The sequence below is a fragment of the Rhinopithecus bieti genome, unplaced genomic scaffold, assembly GCF_001698545.2.
Source record: "Rhinopithecus bieti isolate Rb0 unplaced genomic scaffold, ASM169854v2 scaffold_57210, whole genome shotgun sequence".
Taxonomy (NCBI): Eukaryota; Metazoa; Chordata; class Mammalia; order Primates; family Cercopithecidae; genus Rhinopithecus; species Rhinopithecus bieti.
Genome location: NW_016823439.1, coordinates 1,384,237 through 1,392,842, shown reverse-complemented (window position 1 = coordinate 1,392,842; position 8,606 = coordinate 1,384,237). Strand labels below are relative to the sequence as shown.

The following is an 8,606-nucleotide window of genomic DNA, read 5'->3' as shown; positions in this document are numbered from 1 at the left end:
TATCCTGGATGCCATAAGCCGGGGCAACACAAACAAAGGAAAAGCAAAATAGAAAGAACAAGGGGAAGGGGGCCAAAAGCCAAGGCTGCTTGGTAGCTCCTGCCAGAGGGATCAACCACAACCTCAGTGGTTTCCAGACCTCAGACATGTGTGGGGTTGGCTGCTTTAGAAGAACCTGAGAAACAATTTTTCAGGGGTTGTTACTATTTTCTTGTTTTTGTTACAAATTCCCCATCCTGAAAATTCTGATTTTGTAGGCCTTTAGTGGGACGAGGAATTCTTAAGGCAGCCAGCTTCCGGAACCCCTAGAGATAGCCTCCCTCCTGGGGACACCTATGATCTGAGGCAATTAGCCATTGTGCAGCGCTCTTCACCATTACTGTGAATGAAGTCACAGTCCACTCCCATGGAGTGCTCTATCTGCAGCCATGGTAGCGGAGAACTACATCCCAATGCCCTCTTTCCCCATCTCACGGGCTTACTGAACATTCCCCATACGCTCCCTCTTACGTTCACGCCTCGGTGCCTTTGCACACAACTGTTCCCCATGGAATGTTTCTGCATGTGTAAATCCTCTTCATTCTTCACCAATCCATCTTGAAAATAGGGATCAAATATTCCTGATTGGCAGGATCTGTTCCATGCCTACACTAATTTGCCCCAGGTACTCCTGAACAGAACGCCTTGAGAAAACAAAAAACAAATCACTAGAAAGGTATTTCCTAGAACTAAAAATTTCACATTGGGTAAAACAAAGCCACTTTCTCTGGTGCAACTAAACTTGGCCACTGTTCACACCCAGAAGATCCTGTTTGAGCCTCAGTGGCACCCATCTGCCAACCGGATGTCAAACCCTCCTTTCCCAGTGAGAAACAGACAAAGGAACTCCAGACACTGGAGGGTAACCTCATTTGGAGCCAGCAATCCAGTTTCGAATCAAAGCCACTCAGTCTAGGCACACTGCTTTTAAGACCAGGGGGAGGGCTGACTGCTCTGTAGCTCAGGAAACCCAGGTGGTGCTGACCCATCCAGGTAACAGGAATGCAGGTGGCAGTGCTGCACCTTGCAAGCAGAATGCTGCTCTGCCTCGTTTCAGAGAGAAGGTAGACTCTGCCTAGAATGGAGACATGGGCTATTTAGGGTTTAGATGAGGAGCTGGTATTGTTCCAGAATGTGCAGAAGTAGGAAGAGGCCTTGGTCTAAGAAACAGAAAGTATGGTTTATAGCTTCCACTTTGCCCTAATTAGCACTATGTCTTAAATCAAGTCCTTTTTGTCTGCTTGAACCTCAATGTTTATATCTCTAAAATTTTAACACCTAAACAGATTAATGCCCAACCCAGTATATACCTAATTAATAGAAAATAAAAATTACAAGGTTAACACTGGAAAAAAATAGGATGCAGGGCCCTACACAGTCACTAAAATCAAGCCACAGATTTGGCTCTGTACTTCCTGGTAGCCAAAGCAAAAAGAGAAATATGATGCTATAAATTTCCAGTTTCCACTAAAGAAAACGCATGCCAGGTTTTCACAAGAGGCAAAGCTTTTCAGAGAAACTAGGTTCTAAAAGAATTTCTCCCATGAACTTCTTAAAGGGGGCATTGAATCTGTAGCTAGTCTTCAAAACCCTTGTTTCTTCATAAACCCTTACAAGAACTACAGTAACAAGTTATATAAAGCTATTTCTGACAGTGTCCTTCCATAAAGCAAAAGGCAGACGCTGAAGCTCAACTCAGTAAAAATAACAATGGAGGGGCTGACATAATGGCGCATGCAGATGACCCAGCTTAATCAAGTCTAAAACCAAGAATGGCCACAGGAGCAGATAGACATGTCCTTCCAAAAACTTCCGTAACTATTACTTCTTCCAGGTGGGTGTTGGGCAGCGGTCAGTGTGCGAATAGATGGTTTCTAAATTCCATTCCAGTTCAACTAGATGTAAGTGGCATTTTCAGTCTTCACTTACTTATATTAAGAAGTCCTTCTCTGAACCCACCAAACACTGTCCACTCCCAAATGAATGGATTCAGAATGGATTCCTCTGAGCCAGAGAGAGGGGAATCCACCTATTAATATTAGTGCTGTTATTAATAGCTAGCACTGAGTGCTTAGGTGCCAGGCTCTGTGCCTGGTTTCCCCTGCAGTCTCATTTAATCCTCCCATCAGTTCTGTGTGATGCGAACTATTATTAGTACCATTTTACAAATAAGGAACAAAGATTTATAGAATTTTGGTAGATTGCCAAGGTCACAGAGCTAATTATCCAGGTCCTTCTGATTCCAAAGTCCAGGCTCTTAGCCCCACATATAATGCCTCCTGGTATTAATGAAATGTGATTACTGACAGAAATGCTAACATTTGTTAGAAGAAAACAAACAGTGAGGCCCAGAATAAGGTTACTGGGATAGATAAGAGTTGTTTATTATTAATAACAACAAAATAACAATGGAGCTTTTGGAGGCTTTGCCAACCTATAAATGGAATAAAGGAACGAAAACTATTGTGAAAAGCACACATAGTGCAAATGAAAGTAATTCTGAGAATAGTATGTTATCCCAGAAAAACAGAATTATCTTTTCCTCTTCTCTTAAACTATATTTCTTCCTCTAGAGATTCTAAACCTTGGTTCTCTTGGTCATTCATGCATTCAACCAACAAATATTTATCCAGTGTCTACTCCACACCAAGCACTTTTAGCAGTAAGCAAGACAGAAAAGCTCTCAAGCTTCCGTGTCGGCAAACAAGTAGATAATATATTTCCAGACGGTATTAAAGTGCTTTGAAGAAAATAAAGTTAAGGGGATTAAGAGAGGCTGAGGGGCAGAGAAGGGAGGAGGAGCTGTTCTAGATAACTGGTCCCTCAGGAAGGAGCTCTGAGAACCAAGTGAGAGTCAGCCATGCAAAAATTTGGAGAAAGAGCCAGGCCTGGTGGCTCATGCCTGTAAACCCTATGCTCTTCAGAGGCTGAGGCAGGCAGATCACCTGAGGTCAGGAGTTCAACACCAGCTTGGACAATATGGTGAAACTCCGTCTCCACTAAAACTACAAAAATTAGCCGGGTGTGGTGGGGTGTGCCTCTAATTCCAGCTACTTGGGAGGCTGAGGCAGGAGAATTGCCTGAACCAGGCAGGCAGAGGTTGCAGTGAGCAGATCATACCACTGCACTCCAGCCTAGGCAAGAGCAAAACCCCATCTCAAAAAAAAAAAAAAAAAAGAAGAAGAAGAAGAAAAAAATCTGGAGAAAGAGCATCCTGGAAAGAGTTACTACCAGTAGAAAAGCCCCATGACAAAAATAAGTATGGCATGTTTCAGAAACCTCAAAAAGGTGAGGTTTCTCAAGTAGGAAGAAGCAGCATGGACACAGTGGAGATGGGTAACAGATGAGGCAGAAGACAGGGGAGTAGGTGGTGCCTACAGGGAAAGGAATTAGATTATATCTGAAGGACAATTTGCCATTGGCAAATTGGCGACAAGGGAATAGCATATTCTGTTTTACTTTTTTTATTTTTTTGAGACCGAGTCTCGCACTGTCGCCCAGGCTGGAGTGCAATGGCATGATCTCGGCTCACTGCAACCCCCGCCTCTCAGGTTCACGCCATTCTACCTCAGCCTCCCAAGTAGCTGGGGCTACAGATGCCCGCCACCATGCCTGGCTACTTTTTTGTTTTGTTTTGTATTTTAGTAGAGACGGGGTTTCACCGTGTTAGCCAGGATGGTCTCCATCTCCTGACCTCGTGATCCGCCCGCCTCAGCCTCCCAAAGTGCTGGGATTACACGTGAGTTACCATGCCCAGCCTCTGGTTTACTTTTAAGCTCACCAGTGTTATATCCACAGCTCCCAGGTAAACAAACCCAGGCAGTACAATACTTGACAGACTCAAATGTATCACCTTTTGTTAAGGACAATGTCACTGAAAACTAACACCCCTAAAAAATATCTTTAGCCTGCAGGCCCTGGCTGGCTTTCCATCATTAGAGTCTCAAGTTGAAAATTATGCTTCTTCCTTTTCCAAAACTTTATACTTTTTTATGCTCAGGGGAATGCAGCTGTCAGAGCACCTAGTGGTTTGCGTGACAAACACTAAGGAAATGCCAAGATAATTTACAATGGGAATTGATCACATCCTCCATCTGAATCTCACTTCAACACCTCTTCCTTCTGGCTTTTCCAATCCTGGGACATCTCATCCCTTGCCATCCTTTTGTTGCTTTCTTTTCTCCATATGCTCAAAACTAAACATTCTGAATGTGAGCTGCTTGGCCAAACTGAACATTATTAAAGTTAATTTTTAAAATCCCACGCTTAATGTTCCCATAAGACACACACCTTTAGCAAGAAGGGCTACGGTTGAACTTCAATTTGGATAAAGTCCTTTTTGAAGCTAAATCGCAGCTTTCATTAATTCAAATAAATGTATCCTACCAACATGTCTGGACACAATAACTAAGAGGGAAGAATCTAACCTGTGGCTGCATCAGGTGTGTGTGTGTGTTTGTGCCTGAAGGCAGAGATAACAGCATCAGAAACTGGATGCCTAACAAGATTCACCTGCACTCAGGGACTGGGCCATTACAATGGGAAGTAACCAGGACTGGGGTAGCCCAGGAGGTATGGGAACTTGCACCTCTTACTAAGACCTGATGGTAGACAAACTCCTGACTCCTCAGCCCCTCCCCTCAAATAAAAGAGTTACCAGCCTGCCTTTCCCCAGGCTACACAGTCTGGATACTAAACAAAATTGACCTTTTCTTTAGCTGGCCAATTGTGAATCCCCCAGGCACAATGACTATGTGGCAGCCTGCAAAACCTTTAAAATCATTAAGACAATGAAAAATTCACATACTCTATGAACAGCACAGCAACACTCACGCAACTCATCGGCACTACTCACATCTCCAACCCCCACACACCTAGAAACATCTCCTGGTACACAACACGGTGCAGCAGCCCTCAAACAGGCTGGAGTGGAGAGCGAGGGATACCAGTCTCTTAAAGCCAACTGGTTCATGGCAGTTGAGAACAATACTGTGCCCTTAGACTTTTCAAAGCCTAAGCTAGTGTGATTGGCAGCTGAGTGATTTTGGGATTGCAGAGTATGGGGTCACATACCTGACTGCACTTCAGAGCCAAGTTAATACCTTTCACTGTTCCCTGCCTCCAGTTCCCACTAGATCAGGGGCTCTTATCAAGCACCTGCATCACAATCTCATGGGTCCCTTGGTAAAAATACAGATTCCTATGGCCCACTGAAAATAAACATCTGCGGAATAGCCTGACAAACTGTATTTTTAAACACGACCCAGGTCATCTTTATACACGTTTTAAGTTTGAGGACCTCTGCCCTAAAGCGATGCTTCGCAAACTGTGGGTCAGGACCTGCTTGGTCAGGAAATCAAATTAATGGGTCGTAACCAGCAGTTGATTTTTTTCTAATGAAGTAGAAAAAAAAACTTTAAAACAGAGCACACTGGCCGGGCGCGGTGGCTCAAGCCTGTAATCCCAGCACTTTGGGAGGCCGAGACGGGCGGATCACGAGGTCAGGAGATCGAGACCATCCTGGCTAACACGGTGAAACCCCGTCTCTATTAAAAAATACAAAAAAACTAGCCGGGCGAGGTGGCGGGTGCCTGTAGTCCCAGCTACTCAGAGGCTGAGGCAGGAGAATGGCGTGAACCCGGGAGGTGGAGTTTGCAGTGAGCTGAGATCCGGCCACTGCACTCCAGCCTGGGAGACAGAGCGAGACTCCGTCTCAAAAAAAAAAACAAAACAAAACAAAACAAAAAACAGAGCACACTGCAGGTAGAAAGTGTAATTATTGTTCTCTGAAACTTATTTCAGTTACAGACCTGTATGCACTGCAGGTCCCACTAAAAGTCTGAAAACCACGCTCCGAGAGGGAAGAAGAAAACGGTTTTCTTGTGCATGGTGTTTATTTTCCATTTTCCACCCCTAACTCCAAGCATCTTCATTTTGGTTCAAGCACAGAAATACCAAGACAGATCCAAGAAATGCTATCATTCAATGTTAACCTGCCGCGGCAAAGCCCAACTGAGGAAGGGGATGAGGCTTCCACTGCACTCCTGCCTGAGATCCGATCATGGAGCTGGGGACAGGGGATGGTGCCAAGGGGGAAGTCTGCACAGCTCTCCCCAGGCTGGGCCTGTTTCTGGGGAAAAGAACTTGCAGCCACTCAAAACACAGTTTAGAAGAATGAAAATATTCCTCACCGGAGGCGAGACTCAGTCACTCATAGGCCAGGTGGCCCCCAGAGCCAGGAGAGCACGGCGGAGCAATAACCATGTGAAATCAAGTCCCACCCCAGAGCCAGTGAGGTGGTTTACCGAACTTCTTGCACCTCTAATGCTCTGTGAGGCACAGGGAAGCTGACCGCTACCCTTCTTACCCAATGCTTTGGGACAAGGAAGAACAAGGAAGGAAGAGCAGGGAGAAAAAGACAGCTGTCTCGTTAGCCTTCAGATTCACCAAAGGCAAGGACTCACTCAAGAGCCTCCCAAGTTGCAAGAACAGCAAAATCAGCAGGGAAGCCAGAAAGCAAAAACCCCAGCAAAGCTTCGGAGCAGTTCCCTGGGGCCATTCGCATCAGCGGGACTGGAGGGCGGGAGAGGGTGCAGCTCTGCACCAAGCGGAGGAAAACAGGACACTCGCTCACCTGGCTTTTTAAACTCTCGCCCAGAGGTAGCAATCTTCCGGACAAGAAGTCCAAAAGAACAGGTGTCCCCCACCCCCGCACGCCCCCAAGACCGGAGGAAAGCCCACCACTCTGGGACAGACACCAGAGGAGGTCGGCGGCCAAGCAGGGTGGACTGGAAGTGGCGAAAGGTCGAGGCCGCCCCTAAGCGCCAGCTCCGGGGAGGCGCTCGCGGCAGAGGCCCCCGCGTTCCGTTGGGCAGGACTTCGCGCCCACCCCCTTGGCAAGGACACCGGGGAGGCGCCAGGACGCGGCCAGGCAGGAACTCGGCTGCGGTTACCTCGGTTCGGGCCGGGGCCGACGACGCGCTCCGAGAAATTTCGACAGCGCCCAGTCCCACAGTGGGAGGCCCCCAGGGCGGCGCCCTGTGTCCAAGTGTCCCCAGGACTCTCCGAAGGAGACGCGGCGTCACGAGTGGACGCAGGGCGTCCCCAGCCCCACCCGAACCCCACGGAGTCCGAACCCGCGGGGACGACGCGGCGATCCCAGCTCCGCGCCCCCGCCCCGAACCTGGCCCCGTAGACTTGTCCGGCCCCTGGCGTGCGTCTCCCACCCCGGCCGGGGGTCCCGCGCCCCGGGCTCCCTCAGCGAGCAGCCGCGGGCCCGGCAATGTTTGTAAACAAACCGGTCACGTGGCCCGGCTGCAGCTCCCCGCCCCCGGCGCCCGCGGCCCCCACGGGGACCCCACGCGGAACCGAGAGCGCCGCACCTCCAACCCGGCGCAGGCCCGGCCGGGGAGTCCGGGAGCCGGGGCCGGACCCAGAGCCCGCGCATGACAGTGCGCCCACGCCCACCGCGCGACCCCGGCCCGCGCCGCACCTGGGCGCACCTCACCCGGCGGCGCGGCCGTCCGGCCAGCGCGGGGCTCGGCTCCGCAGGGGTGCGCCAGCGGCGAAGCGCGGCCCGGCGTGGGGCTCGGGCTCCCGGCGCGCTCTTAAAGCCACAGTCTCCGCCACCGCCGCGGCCGCCACTCCGCATCCCTCCGGGTCCGGGCCGGGGGCTACCCCGTGACGGACGCACCCCCGCGCCTATCCCCTCGACTCAGCACATAGCAACACGCCGCGGGTTGGCCGGGCGGAGCCGCAGCCCATCCGCGCGGAGCCAATCATCAGAGGACGGAACTCCGCCCCCCGCTTCCCCGACCGCCCACTCCCCCACCCCTCGGCCCGGCCCGGCCCGGCCTGGGCGACAGGAGTGAGGCTGGTCCGGGTCTCGCCTGTCTGGGCAACTTGCCGGAGGGGCAGGGACCCATAGTGACAAAGCTGGGTGGGCTCTCAGCGCCTAGGAGGAAGCTGTTTATTTAGGTTTGGGGTTTGTCCCCAGGGCAGGGCTGGGATTCCCAGAACCTGGGTTGTATTTTGGGGCGGGGGGATTTGCAGTGCTTCTCCTTGGAGGCTCAAGAGTCATTCCTTTCTTACTTTTTAAACCTCGCCCTAAGCCATAGCCTAAATTACCAGAAGTGGCTCTCAGGACCCGGGGCAATTGAATTTAAAACGATAGTCCCGGTTCCACCCAGCCCACCCATGCCCTGCTCAGAAGCCAGGCATTTCCCCTCTTCTCTCTTTCCTGCTAGTAATTTCGGCGAATTGAAAGTACGAAAGAGGCTTAGAGGAATTGAAGACCGAGCTATTGCTGCTAATTTTCCATGACTTTTAGAGGCAGATGATGGTGGTTAGAGTGGGATGGCCCGAATGACCAGAGAGAAGGAGGAGTCCACGTTCTGGGTCACTGGGGTGGTGCTTTTCAAGGAAGAGCAGATTAAAAAATAACCTCGTGGCAGTCAGGAATCCAGGGAGGCACCAGGTGGGTGGAGTGGGGCAGTTTCCCAGCAGGAAGACAGGTCAGTTTGATAAAGAATGTAGGCACGGACAAGGTGAACAGAGCAGGTCCTGCC

The 8,606-nt window shown here is 50.1% G+C and overlaps 1 protein-coding gene across 4 annotated transcripts in view; it reads right to left on the bottom strand.

Annotated features, from left to right (window-relative positions):
- YPEL2 (yippee like 2) overlaps positions 1-7,444 on the bottom strand; it is a 66,805-nt gene extending 59,361 nt beyond the window's left edge. The window contains exon 1 of one of the 4 annotated variants that reach the window (XM_017861609.1): positions 7,422-7,444. The gene's annotated coding sequence lies outside the window, so the exon portion shown is untranslated. Of the gene's footprint in view, positions 1-6,673; positions 6,927-6,992; positions 7,183-7,222; positions 7,389-7,421 lie in introns of those variants that run through there. The other 3 variants (XM_017861607.1, XM_017861606.1, XM_017861605.1) reach the window with 3 other exon arrangements.
- Positions 7,445-8,606: the final 1,162 nt, after the last annotated feature.